The sequence below is a fragment of the Microtus oregoni genome, unplaced genomic scaffold, assembly GCF_018167655.1.
Source record: "Microtus oregoni isolate MIOR12 unplaced genomic scaffold, Mior012 000122F_ref0000035, whole genome shotgun sequence".
Lineage (NCBI taxonomy): Eukaryota > Metazoa > Chordata > Mammalia > Rodentia > Cricetidae > Microtus > Microtus oregoni.
The window spans coordinates 934,206-948,746 of record NW_024544754.1 but is presented as its reverse complement, the minus strand read 5'-3'; the positions used below and the strand labels follow the sequence as shown (position 1 = coordinate 948,746).

General features: G+C 40.5%; 1 protein-coding gene and 1 pseudogene across 2 annotated transcripts in view; one reads left to right on the top strand and one right to left on the bottom strand.

Annotated features, from left to right (window-relative positions):
* LOC121444401 (oligophrenin-1-like) overlaps window positions 1–14,541 on the top strand; it is a 365,423-nt gene that overhangs the window by 252,463 nt on the left and 98,419 nt on the right. The window lies entirely within an intron of this gene.
* On the bottom strand, window positions 6,611–7,043 carry LOC121444403 (annotated as a pseudogene).

Here is a 14,541-nt window from a genome sequence, read left to right as displayed (position 1 = left end):
ATTAAGGTGTTCATGTCCTCCTGTTGTGGGGTCACTGGCTTCTGGTGGTTTCGTGTTGTTTTTCAGATTGTTGGGAGAATTCCTGCATTGGCGTCTGCCCATCTCTTCCTCCCAATACTCCCCTTTGGATCTTCTTTTATAGGATCAGGTCTTCTTGCCCACTGATGTACCTTCCCAGTGATGTCACTCCCCAGAGATGTTACTCCACAATGATGTTTCACTCGGTGCCCAGAACGAAACTCCATGCTGCTTGGTTAGCTCGCGAACAAAGGGCCCACCCTGCTCGCTGCAGGCAGGCTATGGGAACAAAGGAGCTACCAGCCACCCCTATGTCCTCCCGGTTCAGATTCGGTCCCAGCGCCCTAGCAGGCTGGGCAGGGAGGCGCTATGCCCCAAAGGAGGGAGGGAGACAGGGGGTGTGGGGATCTGGATGTAAGCTGAGTGGGATAGGAAGAGAGAGGGGGTTTGGGCAGTATAACCCCTGTAGGATGGCCAGGAAGTGTGGGCGGGCTGAGGTATGATCCCAGCTGCCGCAGCACTCACTCACCACAATGATGTTCACTCGGTGCCCAGATCGAAACTCTGCGCTGCTTGGTTAGCTCGTGAACAAAGGGACCACCCCGCTCGCTGAGGGCAGGCTATGGGAACAAAGGAGCTACCGGCCACCCCTTTGTCCTCCCGGTTCAGATTGGGTCCCAGCGCCCTAGCAGGCTGGGCAGGGAGGCGCTATGCCCCAAAGGAGGGAGGGAGACAGGGGGTGTGGGGCTCTGGATGTAAGCTGAGTGGGATAGGAAGAGAGAGGGGGTTTGGGCAGTATAGCCCCTGTAGGATGGTCAGGAAGTGTGGGCGGGTTGAGGTATGATCCCAGCTGCCACAGCACTCACTCACCACAATGATGTTTCACTCGGTGCCCAGATCGAAACTCTGCGCTGCTTGGTTAGCTCGCGAACCCATCAATTTCTCTTCTATTGAGTTCAGTGTATCTGGTTTTATGTTGAGGTCTTTGATCCATTTAGATTTGAGTTTAGTGCAGAATGATAAATATGTCTCAATTTACATTCTTATACATGTGGATATACAGTCAGATCAGCACCATTTGTTAAAGATTCTTTCATTTTCCATGGATATTTCCGGCTTCTTTATCAAAAAATGGATGTCCATAGGTATGTAGATTTGCTTCTGGGTCTTAGATTCAATTCCATTGATCAACCTCTCTGTTTTTATACCAATACTGTGCAGTTGTTATTATAATAGCTCTCTAGTACAGCTTGAAATTAGGGATGGTGTTACCTCCAGAAGTTCTTTTATTATTCAGGATTGTTTTAGCTAGCTTGTTTTGTTTTTCGATATGAAGTTGAATATTGTTCATTATACATATGTCATTTTAATGGGGATTGCACTGAATCTGTAGATTGCTTTTGGTAAGATAGAATCCATATTTCTTAATGGGGTATCATGTGCCTCAGACTGGTCTTGAACTCACTAAAGTTAGAGAATGTCCTTGAATTCAAACCTTCCTACTTTTATCTCCAAGTGTTGGGATTAAAATTGTGTACCACCACATTATATCTTGAACTAAACTTTTTAGTTCTTTATAATGCTGCCATATGCTCTCTATATTATATGCTACCATTATTTTAGTATGATGATAGCCAAGTGCGGGACTTGGATGTCTTCATTTCCTCAGTTGAATTTTATTTTTCCTTTGCATTCTTTGAATAAATATGGCTGCCATTTACCATAGTTTACTCTCTCTACAGCATGTTCCACATATTGGAATAACCCCTTTGTTATAGCTCAGTCTTTCTTTCTGCTATCAGGTATCCGAACCTGAAGCCACAAAATTTTGTTTGACTGTTATTTCACTAAGTGTGGTGGCTATATATTTCTGATTTTTTATCCATATCTTTATTTACATGTAATTCATGTTCATTGTATTTCTATGTTAAGAAAATTATACATATACATGCATATGTATAAATAGTTATCATTAGTATCTGTAAGTCGTTGACTGTAGGCCCCTTATGGATACAAAAGTCTACATAGTTTGTTATCTCTTGTATATGAAATAGTATAGTATTCATCCAAACCTATGCATGCCATTGTTTATACTTTAAATCATCTCTAGAATTCTTACAGTACATAGTATAATTTAAGTCCTATGTAATTAGTTGTTCCTTTGTATTGTTTAGCAATGACAAGGGAAAAGTGTGCATAAGTTTGATAGAGATGCAATTTCAGTGAATATTTCTGGTTCAGAGTGGATTGACTCCACATGGAATCCATAGATACAGCATTCTTTGTATATGCATGTAGTAGTTTGAATAAAAATGGCCCACATACTTGTTGTAAAAGCCTGCTTGTTTGTTCCGGACTGCTCAGCCCCAAAATAATCACACAGAAACTATATTATTTGCAATACTGCTTGGCCAAGAGTTTAAACGTATATCTGGCTAACTCATATCTTAATTAATTCATCTCCATTAATCTGTGTATCACCATGAGGCTGTGGCTTACTAGGCAAACTTATGGTGTCTGTCTCCGGTGGGGCTACATGGCTTCTTGATTCCGCCTTCTTTTTCCCAGTATTCAGTATAGTCCCCCCCCCAGCTTAGCTAAGTTCTGCCTTGATATAGGCCAAAGCAGTTTCTTTATTTATTAATGGTAATCACAGCATGCAGAGGAGAATCCCACATCACATAGTCTTATACATTTTAATGACTGGTTGTTAGGGAGATGTTATGGGAGCTCGATATATTTAACCAATGGCATTTGGGGTAACAAGCCCTATGGGCATGGTTTTCTCTGAATACATGACAAGATAAAACTGAGGGGAGGGTTGTCCAGTCTCTCTCTTGGGTGCTTAGAGCCAGTGCAAGCAGTGGAGAAGCACTTGGTCCTTTTTACCCTTCGATAGAATGGCAGAACACCAGCAGCTGGATGAGCATTGGTGTCTATTTTGTTCTGTATTTGTGAGTTTGTTTTTCCATTTTACCCCTTAATAAATTGTTAAATAGATTCTTGTGAGTTATCACTTCACCTGGAACCCAACGTGGTCTGATCCCAAATGACTGAGCTGAGGCCTACTGCCACAAGTGGCCAACCTGCTCTTTACCAGACAGTCAGGTGTCTCTGTCACTTCTAGAGTTTTAGAAGTTGCTTACAATGCACTTACTGTTTACTAAGGTATTTTAAATCCTTATGGGGTCCTTGATGGATTTGAAGACTAGATAGTTATAATTTTCCTTCATTATGATAAAAGGTAAATTAGATATAAAACTTTAGACTCATGAAGATAAAATAGACAATAGAATATTTTCCTTAATTTTGTCAAATACAAATAGACTGGATATTGGAACTAATTCTTACTTAATAACTGTTTTGTTATATGTAATTTTACAATGTTAAAGTTAAAACCTTACTTTTTAATTAGACAGAAAAGGGGAAATGATGTGGGATGTTCTTCTGTACACTGCACATATGTGTTGCTTTTATTGGTTAATGAATAAAGATGATTTGGCCAATAGCCAAGCAGAATAGAGTCAGGTGAAAAAGCCAAACTGAATAAAGGGAGATGCCAACAGCTGCCAAAGGATAAAGATATCAGAGGATCACCACATGGTGATTCACACATTAATAGAAATGAGTTAATTATATATATATATACATATACATATATATTAGTATATATTATATAAGAACTAGCCAATAATAATTATTCTGAGCCATCAGCCAAGCATTTATAATTAATATATAGCCTCTGAGTGATTATTTTATAAGCAACTATGGAACTAGTAGGCAGGACAGAAAAGCCTCTGGCCACAGGGAGTGGCACTACTTGAGAGGGATTAGGAGGTGTGACCTTGTAGTAGGTGTGGCCTTGTTGGAGGAAGTACGTCACTGGGGGTAAACTTTGAGGTTTCAGAAACTCATGCAAGGCTCAGAGTCTTTCTTTTCCTGCTGCGGGATGTAGAATTTTCAGTTATTTCTTCACCACCATGTTTGCCTGTGTGCTTCCATGGTTCCTGGCATGATGGATAATGGACTATACCTTTGTCTTCATTAGGGTTTCTATTGCTATGAAAAGACACCGTGATCACAGTAATTATTACAAAGGAAAACATTTAACTAGGGTGACTTGTTTACAGTTCAGAGGTTCAGTGCATTATCATCATGGTGGGACATGTCAGGAAGCAGGCAGATATGGTCCTGGAGAAGTAGCTGAGAGTCCTACCCCTTGCAGGCAAAAGGAAGTGGTCTGACACTGGGTGGTATCTTGAACATGTATGAGACTTCAAAGCCTATCTCCACAGTGATACACTTCTTCCAGCAAGACCACACCTCCTAATAGTGCCACTCCCTTTGCATAGGGCATTTTCCACATTCCACTCCCTGGGCCCCAAAGGCTTGAACTCATATCATAATGCAAAATGCATTCACTCCAACCTCAAAAGTCCCCAAAGTCTGTAACACTCTCAAACTTATTTAAAGTCTAAAGTTCTAAGTCTCTTCTGAGATTCATAAAATCTCTTAACTGTAATCACCTGTAAAATCAAAATCAAAAAGCAGATCTCATACTTCTAACATATAATGGACATAGGATATACATGACCATTCTAAGACACAGGGAAGGGAGCATAGTGAGGAAATACTGAACCATAGCAAGACTGAAAACCAGCTGGGCAAACTCCAAACTCTCCATTTCCATGTCTGTTGTCAAAAATGATCTTAAGATCTCCAACTCCTTTCAGCTTTGTTGACTATAATGCTTTTCTTTCCCTTGGCTGGTTCCACTCTCTGTTAGCAGCTGTCCTTGGCAGATAACCCATGACTCTGGCATTTCTAGTATCTTGAGGTTTCCAAGACAATCCAGCCTTCACCTTCATAGCTTCATGAAATGGCCCCGATGGGCCTTCATTCAGGGACACCTCTGACACATACCTGGACAGCTTTCCTTAGTCATGGAAGCAAATACCCTAACTCCTTTCTTCTATCCTTGATCCCAAAACCAGAACCATGTGATTCAAGCTTCCGATTTCTGCTGTTTGCTGGGACTAAAATATGGCCACCTCATTCAATTACATCTTCACCAGCTTTCTCTTTTCTATGATTTTCTTCACTGCCTAAGCTTCTAAGTTCTAGAACTTGCTCTGTAGACCAGGCTGTCCTCATAGTCAGGGATCTGCCAGCCTCTGCCTTTTGAGTGCTGGGATTAAAGGTGAGTGCCAACACACCTGGCTCTAAGCTTTTCTTTAATTTTTTTCATATGTTGGAAACTTAGCTGGGGGGTGTTGTTGTACTGAGGTCACCGTTCCTTTTATCACACTTATTAATCTGTTTATCTCCTTGAACACATCCTACTTTTTGGTACTCCTTTTCTTCTTAAATTTTACATTTGGTAATTTACCCTGCTCAGCTTGCTCTTTTTATTATAAATCTTCATTAGAGTTAAACCTAGTAACTACATAACAGAGTCTATACTAGGCCATTTTGAGATTTTTCCTTGCCAGTAAAATTAATCTGAAACTCTTCACTTTAGCCTTAGGCAGACTTAGGCAAAAGGCAGCCACGTTCTTCACCAAAATATCTGCAGAATGATCTCTAGGCCACATATTAATATTCTTCTCCTCTGAAACTTCTGGAGGTAGTCCTCACAGTTTATCAAATTGGACTCAGCACCGCTCTCTTCCATACTCCTACTAGTATGTTCCATTAAGCAGGGCTTATTCCATGCAAAGAACCAAAGTTCGAGTTCTGCAAACAAAAACATGTTCAGGCCTATCACAGTAGTACTCAAGTCTCTGGTAATAACTCCTGTCTTAGGGTTTCTGTTGCTGTGAAGAGACAACGTGGCCATGACAGCTCTTTTTTTTTTTGAGGACACATTCCACATTTTATTTACATTTTAAGACTAACTTTGATCTGAAATCACATATCCATACACCTATTTCCTTTTCGTTGCTTCACTTAAAACCTCTAAGCATGTTTTATTAAACAAAGACTGTAAACAAATATTTATTATGTCTGTTACATGGAGCAAAGAGGAACAGCTTTTAACAGAGATTCATCAATACTCCCAAACATCTTTTTATTATAAATACAGGTATCAAAACAATTCTGAAGCTATTTTTGATGCTATAGTAGTCAGCACCCAAACCCGCACTGCTTCGAGTTAACACAACTGTGACTATGCATTATACCTGCTACTTTAAACAGTTCACTGTAGTCTAAGGACGATGGATAAAGCATGCCATTTCTGCTCTTCCTTCTTGAGACTTTATTGTTCAGAAAGACAAAAGTTTCCACTGCCATTTGACACTCCTTTGCCGTGCTCTTGTCTTGAAAACCTGAATTCAATTTTGAATACTTCAGGCTCATGTTTAAATGACAGTGCTTTAAGAAGAGAAAGAAAAATTGTGCTGCACTTCTCTTGTTACCTGAAAACATAATAGGTGTACATATATTGAATATATTCTTACAACTGTCCAGGTCATGTTTACCAGCTGGAATTCTTTTACTTAATGTGTGGGTATTTTGCATGATGATATTTAATAAAGACTAACATGAGTAGAAGGTTGTTGATTTAAGACAAGTTTGAGATCCACTAAAATCAGTTGTATGTTTGTCCTTCTGGGGGTCGTGGAAGCTTCATATTTTCTTTGGACATCATTAGACTTCTTAGCTCTTGGAGGACAACTTTAATGCTATAGGAATTTTGCCATTTTGCTAATACTGGTATGCTTTCGTGCATCCACCATTCCACTGGAATTATTGATCCCATTCATATTAATTTTAGTTACAAATCTAATGGATGGAGGAGCTTCTGGGTATTTAGATCCACAATCTACCTTCAGACTATATATTCTGTTTTCATAGTTTGTCCTTGGTGGCCCAATAATCATGCCTGTCCACCTTGTAAGTGTCATGTCTTCATCATCTTCAAGGTCCCAGCTAACCGTACCATCACCTACTCCTTTCTGTCCGTCAAGTTCTTTCAACAAGCGAAAATTCCGAGGAACTTTAACTCCTATGGAGACCGCCATCTTCTCCTGCTACCACGCCATGACAGCTCTTCTAAAGGAAAACATTTAATTGGGGTGGCTCACTTACTGTTCATTATCATCATGGTGGGACATGGCAGTGTGCAGGCAGACATGGTGCTAGAGAAATAGCTGAGAGTCAGTCCGGCATCTTACAGGAAACAAGAAGTGGTCCGCGACTGGGCCTTATATTGAGCATATATGAGTCCTCAAAGCCTGCCTCCACAGTGACACATTTCCTCCAACAAGGCCACACCTACTCCAACAAGGGCACACCTCCTAATAATGCCACTCCCTTTGGGGGACATTTCTTTTCAAACCACTACAACCACTGAAACGGTAAACCAGCCCCAATTAAATGCTTTGTTTTCTAAGAGTTGCTATGGTCATGATGTCTCTTCACAGTCACTAAGGCAACACATACATATTTGGAGAGAGCAAAAGAGACTTGTATGTCAGTATGCTTTCTAGCAATGTAAAATAGGAACTAGGGAGTGTTATAATGCACATGTGTAATATTGGACTGGACAGTGAACAGGGAGATGAGAGAAGGACATATAAAGGGGGTTTTAGAGAAAATTGACACTTTGAATGTAGATAGTGGATGTTAGTATTGTTTCAAATTAAAATATCAGTTCTGATTTTATTATTATTTTACTATTATTATTAGTTGATTATTATTTCTGTACTGTTATTCAAAAGAATATGTTTTCTGAGAAATGCACACTAAAATATTTAGGAGGAAAGTGATTATAATGTCTGCAATACATTATCAGGAAAAAACTATTTGTTGTGGATATGATAGCACATGCCTATAATCGCAGAATTTAAGAATCTGAGATGGGCCTATGATCTTGAAATTATGCTGTGCTCTATAGTAATACTCCGTGTCCAGTGGAATATAGCAGTGCATGTGTATAATCCCAGTACGTGAAGATAGAAGCAGGAGAATCACAGGTTCAAGATCATTGTTGACTATGTAGCTTATATAGGCAAATCCGGCATACATGAGACTGTCTAAAAAAATCCTTCCCAAAACCCCAAAATAATTGTATATGTTTACATGTTCATATGTACTACACAGAGAAAATGAAGAAACTGTATATTTTTTTTGTTTTTTTTAATGCTTAATGTTTTATTTATTTATTTTTTTAATTTATTTATTTATTAAAGATTTCTGTCTCTTCCCAGCCACTGCCTCCCATTTCCCTCCCCCTCCCCTAATTAAGTCCCCCCCCAGCCCGAAAAGCAATCAGGGTTCCCTGTCCTGTGGGAAGTCCAAGGAACCCCCCACCTCCATCCAGGTCTAGTAAGTTGAGCATCCAAACTGCCTAGGCTCCCACAAAGCCAGTACGTGCAGTAGGATCAGAAACCCAGTGCCATTGTTCTTGAGTTCTCAGTAGTCCTCATTGTCCGTTATGTTCAGAGAGTCCGGTTTTATCCCAGGCTTTTCCAGACCCAGGCCAGCTGGTCTTGGTGAGTTCCCGATAGAACATCCCCATTGTCTCAGTGTGTGGGTGCACCCTTCATGGTCCTGAGTTCCTTGCTCGTGCTCTCTCTCCTTCTGCTCCTGATTTGGACCTTGAGAATTCAGTCCTGTGCTCCAATGTGGGTCTCTGTCTCTGTCTCCGTAACTGTATATTTTTTATATAATGTTAAAGGGCACAGTAGGAATTCTTTGGCTGTTTCTTAACTTTCATGTAAATTTGAAATATTAGAAACTACAGCCAAATTCTTTATATTGTCAACTTTTAAGTTTACCTTGAAGAAGTGATTTAGATAAAATTAGATTTTAAATGTTTTCCTTTCATAATCATTGCTTCAAAATTATAGTTTTTGAACTTAGCTGATGTACCAAATTTACCTGTATTTATGAATCCATTTCATCATCAGTATCTGACATCATTAGTCTGTTTTTACTGTTCATCCTCTTTAGTTGTAAGTAAACCATTTCTAGTTCAAGTTCAAATATACTCTTTGATTCTTTGAAGCTTCCTGGTGAAGGCTCAGTTGTTAATGCTACTGAACAATTTACTTTTTTATTATTTCTTTTATTTTTTTATAAATTTATTTATTTATTAAAGATTTCTGTCTCTTCCCCGCCACTGCCTCCCATTTCCCTCCCCCTCCCCCAATCAAGTCCCCCTCCCTCATCAGCCCAAAGAGCAATCAGGGTTCCCTGCCCTGTGGGAAGTCCAAGTAACCCCCACCTCCATCCAGGTCCAGTAAGGTGAGCATCCAAACTGCCTAGGCTCCCACAAAGCCAGTATGTGCAGTAGGATCAGAAACCCATTGCCATTGTTCTTGAGTTCTCAGTAGTCCTCACTGTCCACTATGTTCAGCGAGTCCGGTTTTATCCCAGGCTTTTTCAGACCCAGGCCAGCTGGCCTTAGTGAGTTCCCAATAGAACATCCCCATTGTCTCAGTGTGTGGGTGCACCCCTTGCGGTCCTGAGTTCCTTGCTCATGCTCTCTCTCCATCTGCTCCTGATTTGGACCTTGAGATTTCTGTCTGGTGCTCCAATGTGGGTCTTTGTCTCTGTCTCCTTGCAACGCCTGATGAAGGTTAATATTCAGGAGGATGCCTATATATTTCTTTTATTTTTGAAATTGCAATATAATTAAAAACATTTATTCCTTCCCTTTACTCCCTCCAAACCCTTCCACATATCCCACTTAGTCTCTTTTAAAATCATGGCTTCTTTTTTCATTCATTAATTGTTGTTATGTGCATATATGTATATACATGTATAGTCCTTGAAATAAGCTGCTCAGTCTGTATGGTGCTACTCATATATTTGCTCTCAGGGCTGACCAGTGGTATTGGATAACCAATTGATGTGCTATTCCCTGGGGAAGACTATTTCTCCTGCACTCAACATTCCATAGTTGCCTGTAGTTATTTGGGTAGGTTGAGACATTGTGACTTTTATCCTGTTCACTTTCGCATGTCTATTGCTGTTGTCCTTGTTCAGTTCATGTGTAGGCATTCGTGTTGGTAAGACTTGATGGGTGTAGCTTTTGACATTACTAGGTGACACAATCTAAATAAACTTTCTGATACTCTGGCTCTTAACAATGTGTCTGTCCCCTAATCCCCCATGATCCTTAGGTGCAGGACTTATGGTTGTAAATGAATCCATGGGAAGTCGGCCCCAAAATTCTGCATGTTGATTGGTTGTGGTCTCCTGTAATGGTCTCCATCTGTTGCAAATACAATTTTGTTTGATGATGGATGGGAACGCCACTTATCTGTGGATATAAGGACAGATATCTGAAATGTAGTTAAGGGTTATTGGTTTAAGAAAATGGTGGTTGCAAATTCTCCTCCAAGTTTCATGACTTCACTAGCTCTAGTTTTCAATACTGGGCATGATTTATTTATTCTATTATTATTATTATCATTATTATTATTATTAAAAATTCCCACCTCCTCCCCTCCTCCCATTTCCCTCCCCTTTTCCCTCCCCCTCCCTCTCCCTCTCCAGTCCAAAGAGAAGTCAGGGTTCCCTGCCCTGTAGTAAGTCCAAGGTCCTCCCCCCTCCATCCAGGTATAGGAAGGTGAGCATCCAAACAGACTAGGCTTCCACAAAGCCAGTACATGCAGTAGAATCAAAACCCAGTGCCATTGTCCTTGGCTTCTCATCAGCCCTCATTGTCCGCCATGTTCAGAGAGTCCGGTTTTATCCCATGCTTTTTCAGTCCCAGTCCAGCTGGCCTTGGTGAGCTCCCATTAGATCAGCCCCACTGTCTCAATGGGTGTGCACACCCCTCGCAGTCCTGACTTCCTTGTTCATCTTCTCCCTCCTTCTGCTCCTCATTTGGACTTTGGGAGCTCAGTCCAGTGCTCCAATGTGGGTCTCTGTCTCTATCTCCATCCATCGCCAGATGAAGGTTCTATGGTGATATGGAAGATATTCATCAGTGTGGCTATAGGATAGGGCTAGTTTAGGCTCCCTCTCTTCAGCTGCCCAAGGAACAAGCTGGGGACATCTCCTTGGACACCTGAGAACCCCTCTAGAGTCAAGTCTCTTGCCAACCCTAAAATGGCTCCCTTGATTAAGATATATACTTCCCTGCTCCCATATCCACCCTTGTGCAACCACTTTGGAAATCTGTGACAGTTTCTTAGGAAATTTGGGATCAACCTACCCCAGGATCCAGCAATACCACTCTTGGGAATATACCCAAGAGATGCCCTATCATACTACAAAAGCATTTGTTCAACTATGTTCATAGCAGCATTATTTGTAATAGCCAGAACCTGGAAACAACCTAGATGTCCTTCAATGGAAGAATGGATGAAGAAAGTGTGGAATATATACATATTAGAGTACTACTCAGAGGTGAAAAATAATGATATCTTGAATTTTGCATGCAAATGGATGGAAATAGAAAACACTATTCTGAGTGAGGTAACCCAGGAGCAAAAAGATGAATATGGTATGTACTCACTCATAATTGGTTTCTAGCCATAAAGGACTTTGAGCCTATAATTCGTGATTCTAGAGAAGCTAAATAAGAAGGTGAACCCAAAGGAAAATGTATAGTTATCCTCCTGGATATTGGAAGTAGACAAGATTGCCAGGCAAAAATTGGGAGCTTGGGCGGTAGGGGTAGGTTGGGGGTTAGGGGAGATGGGGAGAGATAAGGGAGAAGGGTAGAATGGGGAGAGCTTGGGGGAATGGGACCGTGGGGATGGAGGAAGGATGGATTTACTTATTCTTAACTAGGGCTCATGTCCAATTAGAAAATTGTTGGTTACCTCCAAGGATTATATGCCACTGTCACACCCTTAGGGTTACTGGTTACTGTGCCATGCTGGTCTTTTATGTGGTTCATAGGAGTCATATCTGTGTAGCACTATTAGACAATTTCCTCCTTTGGAAACTTGTGATAAGTGCTTTCTGGTACCATGAAAACTAGTCCTCAGGGCAGGGGGCAACGAATTCATGCCAGTTCCAGTCAGGGACTTCTGGGCCAGAATTTACTTTTAATTGTAAACTATTATTAAAATGTTCAGTGCCATTTATAGTAGCTGCTACTATTATGTCCAGATATTTTGAATACCTCTTCAGAATAATTATAAAATGACTATCATGTGTTAATATTGTATTCTTTCTTGTTGACATAGAATTCGTATGCTAAGCATTTTTAACGTGAGCAGCTGAGTAGCATTTAGCACAACAGCAGTGCTCTCTAGGCATCATGCCTACCTAATTTCAAAACGTTTCCATTGCTCTTGGAAGTCAGTGTCATACCAGTTGAACAGTGTGGCCTTTTCCTTTCCCTGAGAGCCATTGATCTTTTTCTTTTTTGGTAACTATTTTGTTGTTTTTAGACAGGGTCTTTCTTGGGAACCCAGGTCTTGCCTTGAATTCATGGCAGTGTTCCCACCTAAGCCAACCCAGTGCTAGGAATATGGATATGAGTTACAAAGCTTGTATTGTTTCTGCTCTTGTGATTTCTCTTGTCTCAATATTCTAGAACTTGATTGTTGCATGATTAATAAAAACTCAGAGAGAGAAATTGGGGTTCAACGTGAAGATCAAAAATGCAAAACGGCCAGCTCTTATCTCAACCTCAGTCCGAAATGGTGATCCTGCCTCCCAGTATCTCAGAATGAGACTCTGTCTGAGAACTGTCTCCTCCCATTTTCTATTCCTCTCTAGGGCTGGGATTAAAGGTGTGCACCACTACCACCTGGTTTCTATGCAAACTAACATGGCTACTGGGATTAAAGGTGTTTGTCACCACTGCCTGGTCTGTAAGGCTAACCACTGGCGCTGTTTTACACTCTAATCTTCAGGCAAGTTTTATTTATTAAAATACAAATTAAATATCACTACACCTGATGATTTATATAGATGAATTATGCAATGGTGTAGAACAGTTTCCTTTCACACGGAATATTGCTTATGAATTTCATGTACTTATTCGCATACTTAGTATTTCATATTTTATGACTGATCTAATAATGCCTGTGTGTGCTGTGAAGATTCTACAAGGTCAAATGCCGACCAAAGCCAAAGTACCTTAGCCTATTTTTAGTCCCTTTGAAAGACATTCATTGTCCACCCCTAAATCTAACCTAATACCTTTGTGACTGTCAAAACCTTTAAAATGTATTCTTAGTAAGCTGTCAGCTTCCTCCAATTCAAAAGCTAAGAATGTGCTCAGATAGTATCTGAGGGCTGTAAAAGATTTCCCTTGTTTGGTATGTCCCAGCCACCTGACGCTTCCTCCAGTATATTTGAAGTGTGACGATTTATGACTTTCTCTGTTGTGTCATTCCAATAACTTTATGGAAATGTTACCATGTTGTAACTTGGCATTTAAGGTAACAAAAATTGATATTCTTGGTCTGTGGTCATTGATATTTCACTCCAGAATAAACTATTTCTTATTTCTTTTGAAGTGAGAGCTGTGTTTTTGAATCGACACATCCTTGATAAGCACTTGAGCTGTCTCTACCTTTCAGTGCTTGTTACTAGTGTGTGTGTGTATTCGTTTGCATCCCAGTTTCACTTCATGAAAATTTGATTATTGTATGAGTGCTGTATAGGTGTGAGATATATGTTTCCATTTGTGTGAGTGTGCACATGGATGTCAGAAGAGGAAGCCTAGTGTCCTTCTGTCACTCTACCTTATTCCAATTCTCTCATTGAACTTGGAGCTAGGATTCCAGACAACAAGGTTCAGAAGTCCTCCTGTGTCCATCCACTGCCCACAGTTTTGGGATTACAGACACATATGTTTACGCCCAGCTTTTATGTTGCTTCTGGAGCTTTGAACTTAGGTTCTCATGCTTTTGAGGCAAGCTCTCCTCCCCCTTTTCACTATATATCTAGGGTCACATGTTAACTTGGTATTTTGCTTTTTAAAGGACTTGTTAGTGCTTTGCGTAGGAGCTGAACAATTTTATGTCTATGATTTTGTGCATCTTTTTATGTGCTTGATAACTATTAGCATATCTTCCCTCCACTTGTAACATGAAGGGCCAGGCCTGTTTGTTGGAGTTCCTGTCCCGCCCAGTACACCACAACTGTTAAGCCCCAAAGAAAATCACACATAGGTCTCCATAAATTATAAGCTGATTGGCCCATTAGCTCTAGCCTCTCACCAGCTAACTCTCACATCTTGATTAACCCATTTTTCTGATCTATGTTAGCCATGCGGCTCAGTACCTTTTTTCAGTGGGGCAGATCACATCCTGCTACTTCGGTAGTCTGAGCAGGAGTGGGAGGAATCAACTTCTTCCTTCCAAGAATTCTCCTGTTGTCATTTCATCATTTCTGCTGCCTGTCTGGTTTTCCCACCTACATTTCCTACCTGGCCAATCAGCATTTATTTATAACATGATTGACAGAATACAAACAATTCTCCCGCACCACTTCCCCGTCTTGAGCCGCATGGCTAACATAGATCAGAAAAATGGGTTAATCAAGATGTGATAGTTAGCCGGTGAGAGGCTAGAGCTAATGGGCCAATCAGCTTATAAT